Source organism: Rattus norvegicus, chromosome 5, assembly GCF_036323735.1.
Source record: "Rattus norvegicus strain BN/NHsdMcwi chromosome 5, GRCr8, whole genome shotgun sequence".
Classification (NCBI taxonomy): domain Eukaryota; kingdom Metazoa; phylum Chordata; class Mammalia; order Rodentia; family Muridae; genus Rattus; species Rattus norvegicus.
In genome coordinates, this window is record NC_086023.1 from 9042693 (window position 1) to 9065372 (window position 22680).

At 38.9% G+C, this 22680-nt stretch overlaps 2 pseudogenes; both read left to right on the plus strand.

Moving 5' to 3' along the window:
• Positions 1-11566: 11566 nt before the first annotated feature.
• On the plus strand, positions 11567-14474 carry Nufip2-ps1 (nuclear FMR1 interacting protein 2, pseudogene 1; annotated as a pseudogene).
• A 7736-nt stretch (positions 14475-22210) lies between these two features.
• On the plus strand, positions 22211-22334 carry LOC120103310 (small nucleolar RNA SNORA17; annotated as a pseudogene).
• Positions 22335-22680: the final 346 nt, after the last annotated feature.

Below are 22680 nucleotides of genomic sequence, written 5' to 3' on the forward strand. Positions count from 1 at the left end.
TTCCCACAGTTCTTGAGACTAGACAACCAAAGTCAACATTAGCCGGTTGGTTCCTTCAGGGGACTGTGAGGGATAAGGTGTGGTCACTGGACCAGCTTCTTGAGGTTGCCTACAATCCTGAATCCACTGCCTCATAGATGTATTACTCCTGTCTCTGCTTCCACTGTAGCACAGTCTTTCCCCTCTCTTCCTGGCATCTTATTTTCTTTGAAAAATAATAATTAAGCTGGGTATATTGGTTTCTAACATTTTGTAGGCCCCGGCAGGAGGATTGTAAGTTCAAGGCCAGCCTGAGCTACATAGTTAGACACTGTCTCAAACTTAAGCAAAAAATAAGCTAATAAAATTTTCTATATTTGATTAAGCCCTACCCTAATGGTATGATCTGAAAACAATTAACTGTGAAAATAACATTTCTAAATAATGGCTCATTTGTGAGTATTGGAGTCTCAGACTTTCATTAATTTTAGGAGGAAATCACGTCCCATAACAAAAGCCAAGGGTCTAGAGTCCCTCGGTAAACATTAAACCAGGTGCTTACAATATAAACTAACCTTGTAACCATAGAGTAAATGTTGAGTATATATGTGGTATAATAATTAGAACAATGTCATTGGCTACAGAGACTACAGGATAATTACTAAGCAATACACACATGGTCCAACTTCCTGATAATGAGATCAGTAGTTATTGGTGCAAATCAAGGCTGCTTTGAAGCAAAGCTTTCTATTTCTAGGAGGTACTGACCCACATACATCCCTGTGTCACTTATGAGGTAGGTAGTGGCTTCTGAGAAAAGAATCTGTGCATGTGTGTGGAGATAAAACTAACCTGTATCTAATTGGAACTTTCTTTTTTTTTTTTTTTTTTTTTTTTTTTTCGGAGCTGGGGACCGAACCCAGGGCCTTGCGCTTCCTAGGCAAGCGCTCTACCACTGAGCTAAATCCCCAACCCCTAATTGGAACTTTCTAATGAAAGAAAGGCAGTTCCCACACATCAGTTGACATCTCAACACTCAACAGAGACTTTAGGAAATTATTATAAATGTGAAGCAACAACCCTAAGGACTGCTTTATCTCAGAGTGATGGGAAGTCTTTTAAGAATGAGCACTGTGATTCTGCTAGGCTATGCTTGCTTAAAAACTGCATCCATTAATTGCATTCAAGGTGGATTAACTCCACATATTGCTATGGAGCAGAGCACACTTTAACAGTACAACATTATAATATAACTGTATTAGGCATTGATTTTTTAAGAGAGTAGAGCTCCTGTTGGTTATTCTTACCACAAAGAGTAAAAACAAAGAGACAGATGAGACTTTAGAAAGTGTTCGATATTACTATTTTAATGGTGATGGTTTTGAGAGAGTAAACACACCTTAGATCATTGAATCATATAGATTAATCATATAGAGACATTTAAACATTAATTGTATTTTAAAGTTGCTTTAAAATATAGTAATATCAATAAAAGCATTACTAACAATAAACACAAAATGTTGTCCTGCTTTGTTATTTCCAGTCCAGGAAGGTAAAGATAGTATCTATCTATGTATCTATCTATGTATCTATGTATCTATTTATCTATCTATGTATCTATGTATCTATCTATCTATCATTTATCTATGCATCTATCATTTTTCTATCATTTATTGTCTATCAATCAATCTATCATTTACCTATCTATCATCTATATCACTATTTTTGAAAATTAATAACAAAAGCATATCATTCTTCCTCACAGAATTACCTAATTCTCAATTATAAAGGAAACATTAGTGAAGGTAGGAATAAAAATAAGCATCTCCAACAAAATTATGGAATAAATATACTAATATATTTACAGTTATCAAGAAATAAATAAATATGTTAAATATTATTTACTTATTTTTATATATATTGACATATCAATATATGCATTCCTATATGCATATAGGAATACATATCTATATTCGTGAGCAAAAACATGTTCATTTAATTCTCATGAAATTTTTGTGCTGTTATTATTTTCATTTTGCAGATATTAAAAAATGGGTTTGACCAGTATTCCCCAAATCAAACAACTTCATGACATGGGGTACAAATTCAAGATCACATGACTGAAGAGATGGAATTTTAAGTACAACCTGACCTGTTAGTATTGGGACAGTCCTCTTTAATATCAGGAGGAAGGCTGCTCTTTCCCTACAATTTGTCATGGTCTACAAGTTCCCTACAGTGAAAAAACTGCAGAAAAAAGGACCACATGGTCTTCACTAGAAGGCTATCTAATTAGAATACAGTTAACTATTATAAAAAAATTCAGATCAATACTCTAAGACATTAGTGCTCCAGAAAACTGTTTAACCAATGTAACTTATAATGGAAATCACAGGTATTTTTATAATAATGAAGAATACACTACAAATATGCTATTTCATTCTAAAAATTTAAATGAACCTTAAGAAGAAAAATGTAAAGCTTTTAAGGATATACCCAAAACCTTAAATAAATTTTATACAAGACTAAGTATAAAAGAAGTCCCTTTTCCCTTATTTTTTTTTATTAACTTGAGTATTTCTTATATACATTTCGAGTGTTATTCCCTTTCCCGGTTTCCGGGCAAACATCCCCCTCCCCCCTCCCCTTCCTTATGGGTGTTCCCCTCCCAACCCTCCCCCCATTGCCGCCCTCCCCCCAACAGTCTAGTTCACTGGGGGTTCAGTCTTAGCAGGACTCAGGGCTTCCCCTTCCACTGGTGCTCTTACTAGGATATTCATTGCTACCTATGGGGTCAGAGTCCAGGGTCAGTCCATGTATAGTCTTTAGAGAGTGGCTTAGTCCCTGGAAGCTCTGGTTGCTTGGCATTGTTGTACATATGGGGTCTCGAGCCCCTTCAAGCTCTTCCAGTTCTTTCTCTTATTCCTTCAACGGGGGACCTATTCTCAGTTCAGTGGTTTGCTGCTGGCATTCGCCTCTGTATTTGCTGTATTCTGGCTGTGTCTCTCAGGAGCGATCTACATCCGGCTCCTGTCGGTCTGCACTTCTTTGCTTCATCCATCTTGTCTAATTGGGTGGCTGTATATGTATGGGCCACCTGTGGGGCAGGCTCTGAATGGGTGTTCCTTCAGTCTCTGTTTTAATCTTTGCCTCTCCCTTCCCTGCCTCATTTGAAGAAGGAGTGAAGCATTCACATTTTGATCATCCGTCTTGAGTTTCGTTTGTTCTAGGGATCTAGGGTAATTCAAGCATTTGGGCTAATAGCCACTTATCAATGAGTGCATACCATGTATATCTTTCTGTGATTGGGTTAGCTCACTCAGGATGATATTTTCCAGTTCCAACCATTTGCCTACGAATTTCATAAACTCGTTGTTTTTGATAGCTGAGTAATATTCCATTGTGTAGATGTACCACATTTTCTGTATCCATTCCTCTGTTGAAGGGCATCTGGGTTCTTTCCAGCTTCTGGCTATTATAAATAAGGCTGCAATGAACATAGTGGAGCACGTGTCTCTTTTATATGTTGAGGCATCTTTTGGGTATATGCCCAAGAGAGGTATAGCTGGATCCTCAGGCAGTTCAATGTCCAATTTTCTGAGGAACCTCCAGACTGATTTCCAGAATGGTTGTACCAGTCTGCAATCCCACCAACAATGGAGGAGTGTTCCTCTTTCTCCACATCCTCACCAGCATCTGCTGTCACCTGAGTTTTTGATCTTAGCCATACTCACTGGTGTGAGGTGAAATCTCAGGGTTGTTTTGATTTGCATTTCCCTTATGACTAAAGATGTTGAACATTTCTTTAGGTGTTTCTCAGCCATTCGGCATTCCTCAGCTGGGAATTCTTTGTTTAGCTCTGAACCCCATTTTTTAATAGGGTTATTTGTTTCCCTGCGGTCTAACTTCTTGAGTTCTTTGTATATTTTGGATATAAGGCCTCTATCTGTTGTAGGATTGGTAAAGATCTTTTCCCAATCTGTTGGTTGACGTTTTGTCCTAACCACAGTGTCCTTTGCCTTACAGAAGCTTTGCAGTTTTATGAGATACCATTTGTCGATTCTTGATCTTAGAGCGTAAGCCATTGGTGTTTTGTTCAGGAAATTTTTTCCAGTGCCCATGTGTTCCAGATGCTTCCCTAGTTTTTCTTCTATTAGTTTGAGTGTGTCTGGTTTGATGTGGAGGTCCTTGATCCACTTGGACTTAAGCTTTGTACAGGGTGATAAGCATGGATCGATCTGCATTCTTCTACATGTTGACCTCCAGTTGAACCAGCACCATTTGCTGAAAATGCTATCTTTTTTCCATTGGATGGTTTTGGCTCCTTTGTCAAAAATCAAGTGACCATAGGTGTGTGGGTTCATTTCTGGGTCTTCAATTCTATTCCATTGGTCTATCTGTCTGTCTCTGTACCAATACCATGCAGGTTTTATCACTAGTGCTCTGTAATACTGCTTGAGTTCAGGGATAGTGATTCCCCCTGAAGTCCTTTTATTGTTGAGGATAGCTTTAGCTATCCTGGGTTTTTTGTTATTCCAGATGAATTTGCAAATTGTTCTGTCTAACTCTTTGAAGAATTGGATTGGTATTTTGATGGGGATTGCATTGAATCTGTAGATTGCTTTTGGTAAAATGGCCATTTTTACTATATTAATCCTGCCAATCCATGAGCATGGGAGATCTTTCCATCTTCTGAGGTCTTCTTCAATTTCTTTCCTCAGTGTCTTGAAGTTCTTATTGTACAGATCTTTTACTTGCTTGGTTAAAGTCACACCGAGGTACTTTATATTATTTGGGTCTATTATGAAGGGTGTCGTTTCCCTAATTTCTTTCTCGGCTTGTTTCTCTTTTGTATAGAGGAAGGCAACTGATTTATTTGAGGTAATTTTATACCCAGCCACTTTGCTGAAGTTGTTTAACAGCTTCAGTAGTTCTCTGGTGGAACTTTTGGGATCACTTAAATATACTATCATATCATCTGCAAATAGTGATATTTTGACTTCCTCTTTTCCGATCTGTATCCCCTTGATCTCCTTTTGTTGTCTGATTGCTCTGGCTAGAACTTCAAGAACTATATTGAATAAGTAGGGAGAGAGTGGGCAGCCTTGTCTAGTCCCTGATTTTAGTGGGATTGCTTCAAGTTTCTCTCCATTTAGTTTAATGTTAGCAACTGGTTTGCTGTATATGGCTTTTACTATGTTTAGGTATGGGCCTTGAATTCCTATTCTTTCCAGGACTTTTATCATGAAGGGGTGTTGAATTTTGTCAAATGCTTTCTCAGCATCTAATGAAATGATCATGTGGTTCTGTTCTTTCAGTTTGTTTATATAATGGATCACGTTGATGGTTTTCCGTATATTAAACCATCCCTGCATGCCTGGGATGAAGCCTACTTGATCATGGTGGATGATTGTTTTGATGTGCTCTTGAATTCGGTTTGCCAGAATTTTGTTGAGTATTTTTGCGTCGATATTCATAAGGGAAATTGGTCTGAAGTTCTCTTTCTTTGTTGTGTCTTTGTGTGGTTTAGGTATAAGAGTAATTGTGGCTTCGTAGAAGGTATTCGGTAGTGATCCATCTGTTTCAATTTTGTGGAATAGTTTGGATAATATTGGTATGAGGTCTTCTATGAAGGTTTGATAGAATTGTGCACTAAACCCGTCTGGACCTGGGCTCTTTTTGGTTGGGAGACCTTTAATGACTGCTTCTATTTCCTTAGGAGTTATGGGGTTGTTTAACTGGTTTATCTGTTCCTGATTTAACTTCGATACCTGGTATCTGTCTAGGAAATTGTCCATTTTCTGCAGATTTTCAAGTTTTGTTGAATATAGGTTTTTATAGTAAGATCTGATGATTTTTTGAATTTCCTCTGAATCTGTAGTTATGTCTCCCTTTTCATTTCTGATTTTGTGAATTTGGACGCACTCTCTGTGTCCTCTCGTTAGTCTGGCTAAGGGTTTATCTATCTTGTTGATTTTCTCAAAGAACCAACTTTTGGTTCTGTTGATTCTTTCTATGGTCCTTTTTGTTTCTACTTGGTTGATTTCAGCTCTGAGTTTGATTATTTCCTGCCTTCTACTCCTCCTGGTTGTATTTGCTTCTTTTTGTTCTAGAACTTTTAGGTGTGCTGTCAAGCTGCTGACATATGCTCTTTCCTGTTTCTTTCTGCAGGCACTCAGCGCTATGAGTTTTCCTCTTAGCACAGCTTTCATTGTGTCCCATAAGTTTGGGTATGTTGTACCTTCATTTTCATTAAATTCTAAAAAGTTTTTAATTTCTTTCTTTATTTCTTCCATGACCAGGTTATCATTGAGTAGAGCATTGTTCAATTTCCATGTACATGTGGGCGTTCTTCTCTTATTGTTATTGAAGACCAGTTTTAGGCTGTGGTGGTCCGATAGCACGCATGGGATTATTTCTATCTTTCTGTACCTGTTGAGGCCCGTTTTTTGACCAATTATATGGTCAATTTTGGAGAAAGTACCATGAGGAGCTGAGAAGAAGGTATATCCTTTTGCTTTAGGATAGAATGTTCTATAAATATCCGTTAAGTCCATTTGGCTCATGACTTCTCTTAGTCTGTCGACATCACTGTTTAATTTCTGTTTCCATGATCTGTCCATTGATGAGAGTGGGGTGTTGAAATCTCCCACTATTATTGTGTGAGGTGCAATGTGTGTTTTGAGCTTTAGTAAGGTTTCCTTTATGTATGAAGGTGCCCTTGTATTTGGGGCATAGATATTTAGGATTGAGAGTTCATCTTGGTGGATTTTTCCTTTGATGAATATGAAGTGTCCTTCCTTATCTTTTTTGATGACTTTTAGTTGAAAATTGATTTTATTTGATATTAGAATGGCTACTCCAGCTTGCTTCTTCTGACCATTTGATTGGAAAGTTGTTTTCCAGCCTTTCACTCTGAGGTAGTGTCTGTCTTTGTCTCTGAGGTGTGTTCCCTGTAGGCATCAGAATGCAGGGTCCTCGTTGCGTATCCAGTTTGTTAATCTATGTCTTTTTATTGGGGAGTTGAGGCCATTGATGTTAAGAGATATTAAGGAATAGTGATTATTGCTTCCCGTTATATTCATATTTGGATGTGAGGTTATGTTTGTGTGCTTTCACTCACTTTGTTTTGTTGCCAAGACAATTAGTTTCTTGCTTCTTCTAGGGTATAGCTTGCCTCCTTATGTTGGGCTTTACCATTTATTATCCTTTGTAGTGCTGGATTTGTAGAAAGATATTGTGTAAATTTGGTTTTGTCATGGAATATCTTGGTTTCTCCATCTATGTTAATTGAGAGTTTTGCAGGATACAGTAACCTGGGCTGGCATTTGTGTTCTCTTAGGGTCTGTATGACATCAGTCCAGGATCTTCTGGCCTTCATAGTTTCTGGCGAGAAGTCTGGTGTGATTCTGATAGGTCTGCCTTCATATGTTACTTGACCTTTTTCCCTTACTGCTTTTAATATTCTTTCTTTATTTTGTGCGTTTGGTGTTTTGACAATTATGTGACGGGAGGTGTTTCTTTTCTGGTCCAATCTATTTGGAGTTCTGTAGGCTTCTTGTATGTCTATGGGTATCTCTTTTTTTAGGTTAGGGAAGTTTTCTTCTATGATTTTGTTGAAGATATTTACTGGTCCTTTGAGCTGGGAGTCTTCACTCTCTTCTATACCTATTATCCTTAGGTTTGATCTTCTCATTGGGTCCTGGATTTCCTGTATGTTTTGGACCAGTAGCTTTTTCTGCTTTACCTTATCTTTGACATTTGAGTCAATGATTTCTATGGAATCTTCTGCTCCTGAGATTCTCTCTTCCATCTCTTGTATTCTGTTGGTGAAGCTTGTATCTACAGCTCCTTGTCTCTTCTTTTGGTTTTCTATATCCAGGGTTGTTTCCATGTGTTCTTTCTTGATTGCTTCTATTTCCATTTTTAATTCCTTCAACTGTTTGATTGTGTTTTCCTGGAATTCTTTCAGGGATTTTTGCGATTCTTTCAGGGATTTTTGCAATTCCTCTCTGTAGGCTTCTACTTGTTTATTAATGTTTTCCTGTGTTTCCCTAAGGGAGTTCTTCACGTCTTTCTTGAAGTCCTCCAGCATCATGATCAAATATGATTTTGAAACTAGATCTTGCTTTTCTGGTGTGTTTGGATATTCCATGTTTGTTTTGGTGGGAGAATTGGGCTCCGATGATGCCATGTAGTCTTGGTTTCTGTTGCTTGTGTTCCTGCGCTTGCCTCTCGCCATCAGATTATCTCTAGTGTTACTTTGTTCTGCTATTTCTGACAGTGACTAGACTGTCCTATAAGCCTGTGTGTCAGGAGTGCTGTAGACCTGTTTTCCTCTCTTTCAGTCAGTTATGGGGACAGAGTGTTCTGCTTTCGGGCATGTAGTTTTTCCTCTCTACAGGTCTTCAGCTGTTCCTGTGGGCCTGTGTCTTGAGTTCACCAGGCAGCTTTCTTGCAGCAGAAAAGTTGGTCTTACCTGTGGTCCTGAGGCTCAAGTTCGCTCGCGGGGTGCTGCCCAGGGGCTCTCTGCAGCGGCAGCAACCAGGAAGACCTGTGCCACCCCGTCCGGGAGCTTTAGTGCACCAGGGTTCCAGATGGCCTTTGGTGTTTTCCTCTGGTGTCCGAGATGTATGTACAGAGAGCAGTCTCTTCTGGTTTCCCAGGCTTGTCTGCCTCTCTGAAGGTTTAGCTCTCCCTCCCACGGGATTTGGGTGCAGAGAACTGTTTATCCGGTCTGTTTCCTCCAGGTTCCGGTGGTGTCTCAGGCAGGGGTCCTGCCGCTCCTGGGCCCTCCCCCACGGGAGCCCAGAGGCCTTATACAGTTTCCTCTTGGGCCAGGGATGTGGGCAGGGGTGGACAGTGTTGGTGGTCTCTTCTGCTCTGCAGCCTCAGGAGTGCCCACCTGACCAGGCGGTGAGGTCTCTTTCCCACGGGGTCTGGGAGCAGAGAGCTGCTGTGGGCCGGGATCCGGGGGTCTTCCCTTAGCATTTTTAACTATGTTCTTATAGTGTTATTGTTTTGATTAAAATTCAAACAGCGTTTTTATTGAACACAAGAGATAAAGTGCATACCTTGTGTAGGAATGAACAAAGCCCAAAGAAAGCCTGAAGAAAAAGAAAGTAGCAAAAGAGCAGATATCAGCTGTAATGAAGCACAGACCACAAGACAAATATCACTGACATGAAAAGCAGCAAACAGACGAACGTAATTCAATAAATAACCTTGAGTCATACTCATGGAAAGTCAGCATTGCAGCAGACGCCATTATAAACGAGCAAACAAAGCACCGAGTTCAGAAAATGGTCAAAGGGCAACTGGTTATTTATACAGGAGCAGACCAAAATGAGAAAACTGCTTCTGAGCAAAATAAATTCTAGGTAGATTGAAGACATATTATGAGAATTAAAATTGCAAAATTCTTACAAGAAAAGGTAAGATTCTTATTTTGGCAACCCTATTGTGGAAATTTCAGCACCAGTTAACAGGAAAAAAAAAACAAAACACACTCACTAGGCCCCGTCCCCAGAAGACTAGCTCTAGTCAATCAATGGCTACAGTGAGGGAGGATCCGTCTTCTCCAGGGAGGAGTTCCTGATAGGTTCTCTAATCCCAAGTGGTCAGCCCGAAATACAAGTATACATGAACATTGCTAAATGGGCCCAGCAGAGGTCATATATTTTCATATGTAAGTTTATAAGTAATAGAAAAAGAGGCCATGAATTTTAGGGCGACAGAATGAACACAGGCTGAGTAGAAAGGAAGAGAGAAAATAATATAAATACAGCATATGTTTATTTATGACTAGCTATAGGCAATATATGACTAGCAATAGGTTTATTCTAAATTAATTAGAAAAGTAAGATTCTTAATATTTAATTCAGTAAAACCAACCATGTAAAATTGTAAACATAAAATCACACAGCTTAAGGCTTTAAAAGTAAGCTTTGGTTAGAGTTGATTATAGATTCTGCATAAGATAAAATGTGAAAGACATGAGCAGAAATGTGTAAGCCATGAGAGAAAAGAACTTCAGGAACCAATAAATCCATAGAAACAATTATTCTCACTCACCAACACTCGTTACGATGTAATAACTCAACCTAAGTAAGTTGGTTTCACAAACCAACTTAGAAAGCAAGGCTTCTCGGCATCAGTTGGAGAGAGAGAGAGAGAGAGAGAGAGAGAGAGAGAGAGAGAGAGAACCCAGATCTCATAATATCAATTATTCTCAAGTACATAAACAAACAGAAACTTTGTTGAAAGAAGGCAAGATGGCAGATTTTGAAGAGAAATTTGACATTGCCTAGTAAATGAAGACAAATATGTATGTTTTATGTTACTTTCATATCCAGGTAATCACTATAGGGTTATACATAAATATGCACCAGGAGTTGTGGGAAAATGTAGTGTTGTGCACAACAAGCCATTAAAACCAATTTAAACGTGCCCAGTGAGGAAATGGGAGAGTGGATTACATGTCATTTGTATAGGGAGGCCGCAAGCCAACTAAATCTAAACTTCATCTAGCTGTGTCAGTGCATGAAGTTATGTTGTGGTTTGTCTGTCTGTCTGTTTGTTTGTTTGTTTGGTTGGTTGGTTGGTTGTTTTTTGGTGAAACAATCAGTTTTATTTGGGATTAATTACAGGAGTAAGGGTAAGGGATTATTCACAGACACAGAAATGACTTAAAGACAGCCGTACCAACAAATCCCACCCCAGTATGGGTTAATAGCTCACAAAAGCCTGGAGTACACTAAGCAGTCTGCAGACAAATCAACAAACGAGAGAGGGGAGGGCCCCTTCCATGTGACCCTGTTGCTCTAAATCTCTTCCAGACAGCTTGGTTTATCTCTGCTCCTTGCAGACGTCTGATCTGGTCTCCTAGTCTTCTCTGCAGCGTCTATTGCCTGAGTCTTTGAAACTTGACTGTTTTCTAGTGACGATCAGTAATCCTTACTATTTACTCTTGGGAAGAAGAGGCCTAGTGAAGCTCATTAGTTTGGAGGAGTTCCTCAAGATCTTCTGAATTGTCTATCTTCTGGTTTAAAAAGCTTCCCTGCAGGAGGGATGGCTTCGGTTTCAGAGTAAACTGCTGCACAGCATTAAAGCAAATGCCAGCTTGAGAAACCTTGTGAAGCTGATGGCTGCCTACAGCTCCTAGGGACCAGCCAGTGCCTGCTCCGGTTCTGCCATCTGATTTCCTTCCACAGTGTGTCACACAGTTGGTTGAAGCTGTTGATGCTGCTGCTGCTGTTTTTGTTTTCTGTTATCCAACTCCTCTTAGGATGGGATTGAATTTCATAAAATACAGTTCAACATATTATACTGAAGTTAGGCTGTGAACTCCAGCTGTCTGGCTCATATATACTGTACTAATCTTTGCAAAAAATAATTCTTAAAAGATACTATTGTTCTGTAATACCACATGTGGCCCATGTATAGTAGGGGATTGTTGGAGGGAGGTAATGGTGGGGAGGGGAACACCCATACAGAAGGGGAGGGGAGGGCCTGGGGGCTTATGGACAGGAAACTGGGAAAGGGAATAACATTTGAAATGTAAATAAGAATACCCAATTTAATAAAAATGGAAGAAGAAAAAAAGAAGTATCAAAAAAAATACTTACAGGATTATTTCTACAACCACAGCCACCACCACCACCACCACCACCATCACCAGCAGCCTCACCAATACCTGCAGCATGGAGCCGAGGGCAGCCCCAAGGCCCAGCCCAAGCCGCTGAAACATGAGCAGAAACACACCCTCCAGCAGCACCAGGAAACGCCAAAGAAGAAAACAGGCTATGGTGAAATAAATGGTAATGCTGGAGAAAGAGAAATATCTTTAAAAGAACCTCAGTTCTGATGAAGCTACCAACCCTATTTCCAGGGTCCTCAATGGCAACCAGCAAGTTGTAGACACGAGCCTGAAGCAGACTGTAAAGACCAGCACCTTTGGAAAAGCAGGAATTAAAACCAAGAATTTTATTCAGAAAAACAGTATGGACAAAAAGAATGGGAAGTCTTATGAAAATAAATCTGGAGAGACCCAGGCTGTAGATAAGACCGACACTATAGCAATTCCAAATGGTGTTATAACAAATAATTCAGGCTATATTACTAATGGTTATATGAGCAAAGGAGCAGATAATGATAGGAGTGGATCTGAGACTGGATATACCACTCCTAAAAAAAGGAAAGCTGGGCGCAACAGTGCCCAGGGTTGTGAAAACCTTAATTTAGTGCAGGACAAAATAATGCAAGAGACTAGTGTCCCAGCATTAAAACAGGGACTTGAAACTTTAACGCCTGACCACAGTGAACAAAAGGGAACTCGAGTAGATGGTTTGAAGCCTATTTGGGAATACAAAACTGGACCTGGAGGAACAAGTCGTGGAAAACCTGCTATGGGTGACATAATTCGTAAAAATTTAGATATTAAACCTGGTCTGAGTAGCAAAAAGTTTGATGATCGGCCTAAAGGAAAGCATGCCTCAGCTGCTGCCTCCAAAGAGGACTCATGGACCTTGTTTAAACCACCCCCAGTTTTTCCAGTGGACAGTAGCAGTGCAAAAATAGTTTCTAAAATAAGTTATGCAAGCAAAGTTAAGGAAAACCTCAACAAAACTGTACAGAACTCCTCTGTGTCACCATCTTCATCTTCATCATCATCATCTACTGGGGAAACTGAGACCCAATCCTCAAGTCGGTTATCCCAGGTCCCCATGTCAGCTCTGAAATCTGTTACTTCTGCCAGTTTTTCTAATGGACCTGTTTTAGCAGGAACTGATGGAAGTGTGTATCCATCTGCGGGTCAGCCACTGCTAACTACTGCTGCTAATACTTTAACACCCATCTCTACTGGGACTGATTCAGTTCTTCAGGACATGAGTCTGAGTTCAGCAGCTGTTGAACAAATTAAGTCTAGCCTTTTTATCTACCCTTCAAATATGCAAACAGTGCTGTTAAGTGCACAAGTAGATCTGCCCTCTCAGACAGATCAGCAAAACCTGGGAGATATATTCCAGAATCAGTGGGGTTTATTGTTTATAAATGAACCCAGTGCTGGCCCAGAGGCTGTTATTGGAAAGTCATCAGATCATAAAGTGATGGAAGTGACATTTCAAGGAGAATATCCTGCCACTTTGGTTTCACAGGGTGCTGAAATAATTCCCTCAGGAACTGAGCATCCTGTGTTTCCCAAGGCTTATGAGCTGGAAAAACGGACTAGTCCTCAAGTTCTGGGTAACATTCTAAAACCTGGGACTACTAAGAGTGGAGTCTTATCCTTGGAACCCAGTCATATAGGTGACCTGCAAAAAGCAGACACCAGTAGTCAAGGTGCTTTAGTGTTTCTCTCAAAGGACTACGAAATAGAAAATCACAATCCTCTGGCCTCTCCTATGAACACTTTGTTAGGCTCCGCCAAAGAACAGAGATACCAGAGAGGCCTAGAAAGGAGTGATAGCTGGGGTTCTTTTGACCTGAGGGCTGCTATTGTATATCACACTAAAGAAATGGAATCTATATGGAATTTGCAGAAGCAAGATCCCAAAAGGATAATCACTTACAATGAAGCCATGGGTAGTCCGGATCAATGAAGGACCAGACTGCCTATTTGTAACCTTTGTGCAGCATTAGAGCCACCATTCATGTGGGACACAAGGCTTTCATGCTCCTAGATCTTCAACGCAGCAGAGGAACCATAAGTAGAATCACAGGATAATATATACAAATATATATATATACACATATATATATAGTTATTTTAAAAAAGGCAACTGAGAGTAATTAGACTTCTTAAGGAATCAAATTTATTTCAAGAGACTACACATGGTTATTTAATCTCTGGTACCGAATAGTCTTTTTCTTTATTATTTTGTTAGTTTTTGTTTTTAAGTATGAATGCAAGTGATTAATGAATACAGACTTAACAAGCATGGTTCTAAAGTTCCTGCTGTCATCTACTTGGGCAACAAATGACCCACTGGAAAGGCAAATGCACTTACTTCTGGTATCTGCACCTTGTTCTGTGACTAAAGTGATAAACTAATCACGGGGAACCCAGAATGATTCAACATTTTCCCCTACTCCGCCCTTGATCTTTTAGTTTTATTTTGAGCCCTGCGAGAATGCTGGATAAATGCCTTGAAGTTTGCAGGGGTGTTTTTTGTTGTTTGTTTTTTGTTTTGTTTTTTTTTAATCAAATGATTTGCATGTCTTGACAAGAGTTGTGCAGCCTCTGGGGTGTTGGGGAAATAGTTCCTTTCCTTTTATTTTTTGTGGGGTGGGGACAGGGGGAGGGCATTGAAGTTTTACAATCCTGGAATAGTTTGTGGGTACATAGTTAACTTACTTTGGTTACATGTTTGACTTTTAACAGCTGAAGAATCTAAGAGTGTCATTCAAGAAAAAGTTGCAGAACGAGTAATTGGCTGATAATTACCCATTGTAATTGTGTAACTGGGAGCAAAAATATATTCTGCTTTTCTGCTGTAAAAAAAATACTTACAGGTTGGTGAACACCTCTAAATTCAGGTGGAGTGGCCCATCTTCTCTGAGATAATAGAAGTTCCTGAGCTCCACATTTTTCTGGATCTCACACAGTGTACCTTCGTCAGATGCTAATCAACATCACTCATTACATTCTTTACTGAATAAACCAGTGTGCATGCTTCCTTGACTTCGGTAACATGTTCCAGTATTTTTTTAAAATTTTTATTATTTTTAATTGGACCTATATATATATATATATATATATATATATATATATATATATACACACACATATATATATATAATGATAAAAATCTCATCAGGTATTTATTACTTGTGTAATGAATGAGCCATTCCATCGATTTCTGACTGACAGGTAATCATGACTCATGTCTATGTGGTAGGGAGTGATGTGTTAGGACATGGAGATGACGTGCATTGACTGAGGCAGTTTAATGATTATCTCCACCTCTTTGTCCCTATGCTGTTTACCTGCATGCTCTTCTCTCATGTGGATAATTTAAAGGGTCAACCTGAATGTGGAATTGTACTTACTAGTAGGGAGAAAGGGAACAGATGAAGTTATATGAAAATAACACATTAGTGTTCCGTATTACAGAATATGAAGTTCTTAACACACATGTTGGCGAAAAATGACTTAAATTGGCTTCCAAAATATAAGTAATGTGACTGAACTGTTAAAATTTGAATATATGTAAAATTATATTATCCATTTCTTTAATGAATACACACATAAAAAAAGAAGTCCAACTTCTTAATATATATTAAGAAGAATATATATTTATCCAACTTAAAATATATTTCTCACTTAAATTTTCTATATGGTTTAACCCTCTTGTGTTTAGGCAGTAGCATGTAAGACAATAGATTCCTGAGCGTCTTTCAATTTTGAAAGTAAAGGATCACTGACTAATCATGTACACTTATTTTGAAAGCCATTAAAAGGGTTGTTTCTTTTTCCTAATCACTATAAAAATCCTATGAACTTTCCAGGCAATTGCTTCCTTCTCATCATTGATGGGTAAAGTAGGTTTTAAGGAAGAAATTGGAGCAAAAGTAGCTATTTCAGAATCATACCTTGCAATAGTAACCAGCAAGTAAGGATGCCTTAAGATGTCTTTTATAACTTATATTTAAATATTATTTTTACTTATTTTAATATTTTATTGGATTTTTTATTTATTTACTTTTTCCCTATTCCATTCCCACTCCCCCTGCATCTATGAGGGTGTTCCCCACCAATACACACATGCCTCCCTGTCCTAACATTCCCCTGCACTGGGAAGTAGAGCGTTCGCAGGACTAAGGTCTTCTCTTCAAATTAGTGCCCAACAAGGCCATGCTCTGCTACATATGCAGCTGAAGCCATGGTTCTGTCCATGTGTACTTTTTAGATGGTGGTTTAGTCCCTGGGGGCTCTGGTTGGTTGGTATTCTTGTTCTTATGGGACTGCAAACCCCTTCAGCTCCTTCAGTCCTTTCTCTAACTCCTACAGTGGGGACCCTGTTCTCAGTTCCATGGTTGACTTCGAGAGTTTGCCTCTGTATGTGTCATGTTATGGCAGAGCCTCTCAGGAAACAGCTATATCAGGCTCCTGTCAGCATGCACGTTTGGCATTAGGCATATTGTCTGGGTTTAGTGGCTGTATATGGGCTGGATCCCCAGGGGAGCAGTCTCTGAATTCCTTCAGTCTCTGCTCCAAACTGCATCTCCATATCTCCTCCTATGAATATTTTTGTTCCCCTTTCTAAGAAGGAGTGAAACATTGACACTTTGGTTGTCCTTCTTGAGCTTCATGTGGTGTGTAGATTGTACCTTGGGTAATTTGAGCTTTTGGGCTAATACCCATTTATCAGTGAGTACATATCGTGTGTGTGTGTGTGTGTCTGTGTGTGTGTGTGTGTGTGTGTGTGTGTGTGTGTGTGTGTGTGTGTTTGTGATTGGGTTACCTCACTTAGGATGATATTTCCAATTCTATCCATTTGTCTATGAAATTCATGAAGTCATTTTTTTAATAGCTGAACAATACTCCATTGTGTAAATGTACCACATTTTCTGTATCGATTTCTCTGACAGGACATCCAGGGACATCTGGATTCTTTCCAGATCTTGGATATTATAAATAAGGCTACTATGATCATAGTAGAGTATGTATCCTTGTAATGTTGGAGCATCTTTTGGGTATATACTCAGGGGTAGTATAGCGGGGTCCTCAGGTAGTACTATGTCCAATTTTCTGAGGAACCTCCAGACTGATTTCCAGAGTGGTTGTACCAGTTTGCAATCCCACCAACAATGGAGGAGTGTTCCTCTTTTTCCACATCCTCACCAGCATCTGCTTTCACCTGAGTTTTTTATCTTAGTCATTCTGACTGGTGTGAGGTAGAATCTCAGGGTTGTTTTGATTTGCATTTCCCTGATAACTAAGGATGTTGAACATTATTTTAGGTGCTTCTCAGCCATTCAGTATTCCTCAGTTGAGAATTCTTTATTTAGCTCTGTACCCCATTTTTATTAGGGTTATTTTGCTCTCTGGAGTCTAACTTCTTGCTTCTTTATATATATTGGATATTAGCCCTCTATCAGATGTAGGATCAGTAAAGATCTTTTCCCAATGGTTGCCAGTTTGTCCTAATGACAGTGTCCTTTGCCTTACAGAAGATTTGCAATTTTATGAAGTCCCATTTTTCAATTCTTGATCTTAGAGCCACTGGTGTTCAGTTCAGGAAATTTTCCCCAGTGCCCATGTGATAGAGACTCTTCCCCACTTTTTCTTCTATTAATTTGAGTGTATCTGGTTTGATTTGGCAGTCCTTGATCCACTTGGACTTAAGCTTTGCACAGGATGAAAAGAATGGGTTGATTTGCATTCTTCTACATGCTGACCTCCAGTTGAACCAGCACCTTTTGTTGAAAATGCTATCTTTTTTCCACTGTCTGGTTTTAGCTCCTTTGTCAAAGATCAAGTGACCATAGGTGTATGGGTTCAATTCTGGGTCTTTAATTCTATTCCATTTATCTACCTTCCTGTGTCTGTACCAATACCATTCAGTTTTATCATGATCGCTCTGCAATATAGCTTGAGGTAAGGGATGGTGATTCCCTCAGAAATTCTTTTATTGTTGAGAATAGTTTTCAGTATCCTGAATTTTTTGCTTTTCCAAATGAAATTGCAAATTGCTCTTTCTAACTTTATGAAGAATTAAGTTGGAATTTTGATGGGGATTGCATTGAATCTATAGATAACTTTCAACAAGATGGCCATTTTTACTAAATTATTCCGGCCAATCCATGACCATGGGAGATCTTTCCATCATCTGAGATTTTCTTTGATTGCTTTCTTAAGAGACATGAAGTTCTTACCATACAGATCTTTCTTTGCTTAGATAGAGTCACATCCAAGTATTTTATGATATTTGTGGCTATTGTGAAGGGTGTCATTTCCTTAAATTCTTTCTCAGCCTGTTTATCCTTTGAGTAGAGGAAAGCTACTGATTAGTTTGAGTTCAGTTTGTACCCAGCCACTTTGCTGATGTTGTTTATCACCTGTAGGAGTTCTTTGGTGTAACTTTTGGGTCACTTAAGCATACTACCATATTATCTGTAAATAGTGATATTTTGACTTCCTGCTTTCCAATATGTATCCCTTTGACCTCCATTTGTTGTCTGATTGCTCTGGCTAGGTCTTTAAGTACTATATTGAATAAGGGAGAGAGTGGGCACCCTTGTGTAGTCCCTGATTTTAGTGGAATTGCTTCAAGTTTCTCTCCATTTACTTTGATGTTGATTTGGTGTATATTGCTTTTGCTATGATTAGGTATGGGCATTGAATTCCTGAACTTTCCAAGACTTTTAACATGAAGGGGTGTTAAATTTTGTCAAATGCTTTCTCAACATCTGATGAGATGATCATGTGTTTTTTCTTTGAGTTTGTTTATATAATCAATTATGTTGATGGATTTCCATATATTGAACCATCCTTGCGTCCCTGGGATGAAGCCTACTTGACCATGATGGATGATCATTTTGATTTGTTCTTGGATTTCATTTGCAAGAATTTTATTGAGTATTTTGCATCAATATTCATGAGGGGAGTTGGTCAGAAGTTCTATTTCTTTCTATGGTATTTGTGTGGTATAGGTATACATATAATTCTGGCCTCAAATAACAAAATAGGTAGTGTTCCCTCTGTTTCAATTTTGTAAAATAGTTTGAATAGTATTGGTATTAGGTCTTCCCTGAAGGTCTGATAGAATTCTGCACTAAACCCATCTAGTCCTGGGCTTTTTTTGGTTGGGAGGCTCCTTCTATTTCTTTGGGGAATCATGGTTTATCTGATCCTAATTTAACTTCCTTGCCTGGTATCTGTCTAGAAAATTGTCCATTTCCTCCAGATTTTCCAGTTTTGTTGAGTATAGGCTTTTGTAGTAGGACCTGATAAGTTTTTATTTTCCTGAGTTTCTGTTGCTATGTCTCCCTTTTCATTTCTGATTTTGATAATTTGGATACTGTCTCACTGCTCTCTGGTTATCCTGGTAAGGGTTTATCTATCTTAGTTTAGCTGATTTTTTTTGTCTTTATTTCTACTTTGTTGATTTCAGGTTTGAGTTTGATTATTTCCTGCCATCTACTTCTCTTTGGTGAATTTGATTCTTTTTGTTCTAGAGCATTGAGGTGTGCTTCAAGCTGTTAGTGTATGTTCCAATTTCTTTTTGCAGGCACTCAGAGTTATGAGTTTTCCTCTTAGCACTGATTTCTTTGTATCACATAAGTTTGGGTATGTTGTGCCTTCAATTTCATTAAGTTCTAAAACGTCTTTAATTTCTTTCTTTATTTCTTTAATGAAGTAATGCATGGGATTACTTCAATGTCTCTGTATTTATTAAGGCCTGGTTTGTGGGCAATTATATGGTCAATTTTTGAGAAAAGACTGGGGGGTGCTGAGAATAAGGTATAATTTTTTGTTTTAGGATGAAATGTTCTATAGATTTTTGTTAAGTCCATTTGGTACATAACTTCTGCTATTTTCACCTTGCCTCTGTTAAGTTTCTGTTTCTATGATCTGTCCATTGTTGAGTGGTATGTTGAAGTCTCCTACTGTTATTGTGTATCGTGCAATGTATGCTTTGAGCTTTAATAAAGTTTATTTTAAACATGTCGTGTCCTAGCATTTGGACCATAGATTTCAGAATTGAGAGTTGATCTTGGTGGATTTTTCCTTTGATGAGTATGAAGTGTCCTACCTTATCATTTTTGATAACTTTTGGTTGAAAGTCATTTTTATTAGATATTAGAATACTCTAGCTTCTTTCTTGTTCTTTTTTTTTTTTTTTTTTCCGGAGCTGGGGACCGAACCCAGGGCCTTGCGCTTCCTAGGCAAGCACTCTACCACTGAGCTAAATCCCCAACCCTATCTCTAGCTTCTTTCTTGAGACCATTTTCTTGGAAAAAATGTTTCCAGCCTTTTACTCTGAGGTAGTGTCTGCCTTTGTCACTGACGCTCATTTCCTGAGTGCAGCAGGGTCCTGTTTATGTATCCAGTGTGTTAGTCTTTGTCTTTTTATTAGAGGATTGAGTTCACTGATATTAAGCAATATTAAGGAATAGTGATTGCTGTTTCCTGTTATTTTTGTTGTTAGAGGTGGAGTTATGTTTGCCTGGCTAACTTCTTTTGGGTTTATTGAAAGAAGATTACTTTCTTGCTCTTTCTAAGGTGTATTTTCCCTCCTTTTGTTGGAGTTTTCCATCTATTATCCTTTCTAGAGCTGGGTTTCTGGAAAGATGTTTTGCAAATTTGGATTTGTCATGAAATATCTTGGTTTCTCCATTTATAGTAATTGAGAGTTTTGCTGGGCTGGCAGTTGTGTTTTCTTAGGGTCTGCATGACATCTGCTCTGGATATTCTAGCTTTCATAATCTCTGAGAAGTCAGGTGTAATTCTGATAGGTCTGCCTTCATATGTTACTTGACATTTTTCCCTTACTGCTTTTAATATTCTTTCTTTGTTTTGTGTATTTGATGTTTTGACTATTATGTGACAGGAGGAATTTCTTTTCTGGTCCAATCTATTTTGAGTTTTGTAGGTTTCTTGTTTGTTCATGGCCATCTCTTTCTTTATATTATGGAAGTTTTCTTCTATAATTTTGTTGAAGATATTTACTAGCTCTTTAAGTTGGGAATCTTTTCTGTCTTCTATACCTATTATTCTTAGGTTTGATGTTCTCATTGTGTCCTAGATTTCCTGGATGTTTTGAGTGAGGAGCTTTTTGCATTTTACATTTTCTTTGACAGTTATTTCAATGTTTTCTAAGGTATCTTCTGCCCCTGAAATTCTCTCTTCTCTTTCTTGTATTCTGTTGGTGATTCCTGAATCTATGACTCCTAGTCTCTTTCCTAGGTTTTCTATATCCAGGGATGTTTCCCTTTGTGATTTCTTTATTGTTTCTGTTTCCATTTTTAGATCCTTGATTGTTTTGTTCAAGCAATCCTTCACTTGTTTGGTTGTATTTTCCTGTAAATCTTTAAGGGATTTTTGTTTCCTCTTTAAGGGCTTATACTTGTTTATCTGTATTGTCCTGTGTTTCTTTAAGGAAGTTATTTATGTCCTTCACAAAGTCCTCTATTATCCTCATAAGATATGATTTTAAATCTAAATCTTGCTTTTCCCATGTGTTGGGCTAGCCTGTACTTCCTGTGGTGGGAGAACTGGGTTCTGATGATGCTAAGTAGTTTTGGTTTCTGTTGCTTAGTTTGCCTCCCTCTGGCCATCTAGTTATCTCTGATGTTAGTTGGTCTTGCTGTCTCTGACTGGAGTTTGTCCCTCCTGTGGGCCTGTGAGCCTGTGGTTTTAGGAGTGAGAGGACTCCTGGAAGACCTGCTCTCTTAGGATATGTTTTGTGTCTGACAGCTTTGGGACAGCCCCAACTCTGGGTGTCCTAGGCAGCCTTGTGGCTCCCATGTCTTGTGCACTCCTGGCAGGTCTCTCCTTGAACAGTCAATGGAGAGAAAGTGGGGCCCCACCTGTGGTCTGTGGGCTTAGGAGGGAGAGTGCTCCTGACAGACTAGCTCGCTTCAGGCAAGTTTTGAGATTTCTATTCTCATGGTGAGGTGAGAGAACTCCTGAAGGGAAATTGGGCTACACTGGCTTACAGAAGTGATAGATGGGAGATGATGGGAGATGATGGGAGATGAAGGGTTGACTAGAAGCATAGAATAAATGTGCTATAAGTAAGATAGCTACAAAACAAAAGACAGTCAGAATAGAAAGCATCCCAGGTCCCTCAGGAAGAAATATTCTGTTGTATCTTTTCTGATCATGGGGGCAATAGTGGCATACTTAAATTCAATGGTAATCAAAATTCATGTAGGGCAAGGTGGAATTCCCTCAATTGTCAACACCAAGTAAAAATTACTAGGTTAATAAAAATTCTTTCTGTTTTGTATAAATATAACCATGTCACCCCTTGGGAAAATACATGTTACTGTGATGGAACAGACTGCTTCTAAGAAAACTAAGAAGTGCCCGGGCTTTTGGGGAAGATGTAATAAATTAAATTTAACGGTAGGCAGAAATCCCCAATCAACAAAAATATATGTCAATTAAACTTTCTGAGAATGCCTTTTCCTATATAACAACTATTTCATGTTTTTGTCTTCACATGGTCACTGTGATTTTAAAAACAACCACCACCACCACAACAACAACAGTGGTTAACCTGTCCCTAGAGGCATTGCAGGTGTGGTTGTTCTATCACATGTTCATCAGTGGTGACAAAGGAGAGGCTATGTCTATACTCAGTGTCCTGATCTATGAACATCTTAATTAGTAGCCTAACTTTCCCTGAACAAAGCAAGCCTGAGATGACCACCAGCCAGGAGACGTGCAAGCCTTGACAGACAGACAATGCCCATAATGCACGAATTGGGCATAGCACTCCTGAGACCACTGCTGAGATGACCCAGACACTCCAAGATCCAAGGTACATCGAAGAGGACCTAGTAAGTGGTGGAGAAATGGAAGAGAAAGAGAAACAGAAAGATGTATGCACAATGAAGAGAGACAGAACGGGAGACTTAGGGTAATGAGGAGCAGCCTAGTGTGAGTGATGTCTTCTGGGACCATGATGGGGTGCTGCAAGCATGGCCCACATCTAGTGAACTCATGACCATGAAACAACAGGGTTC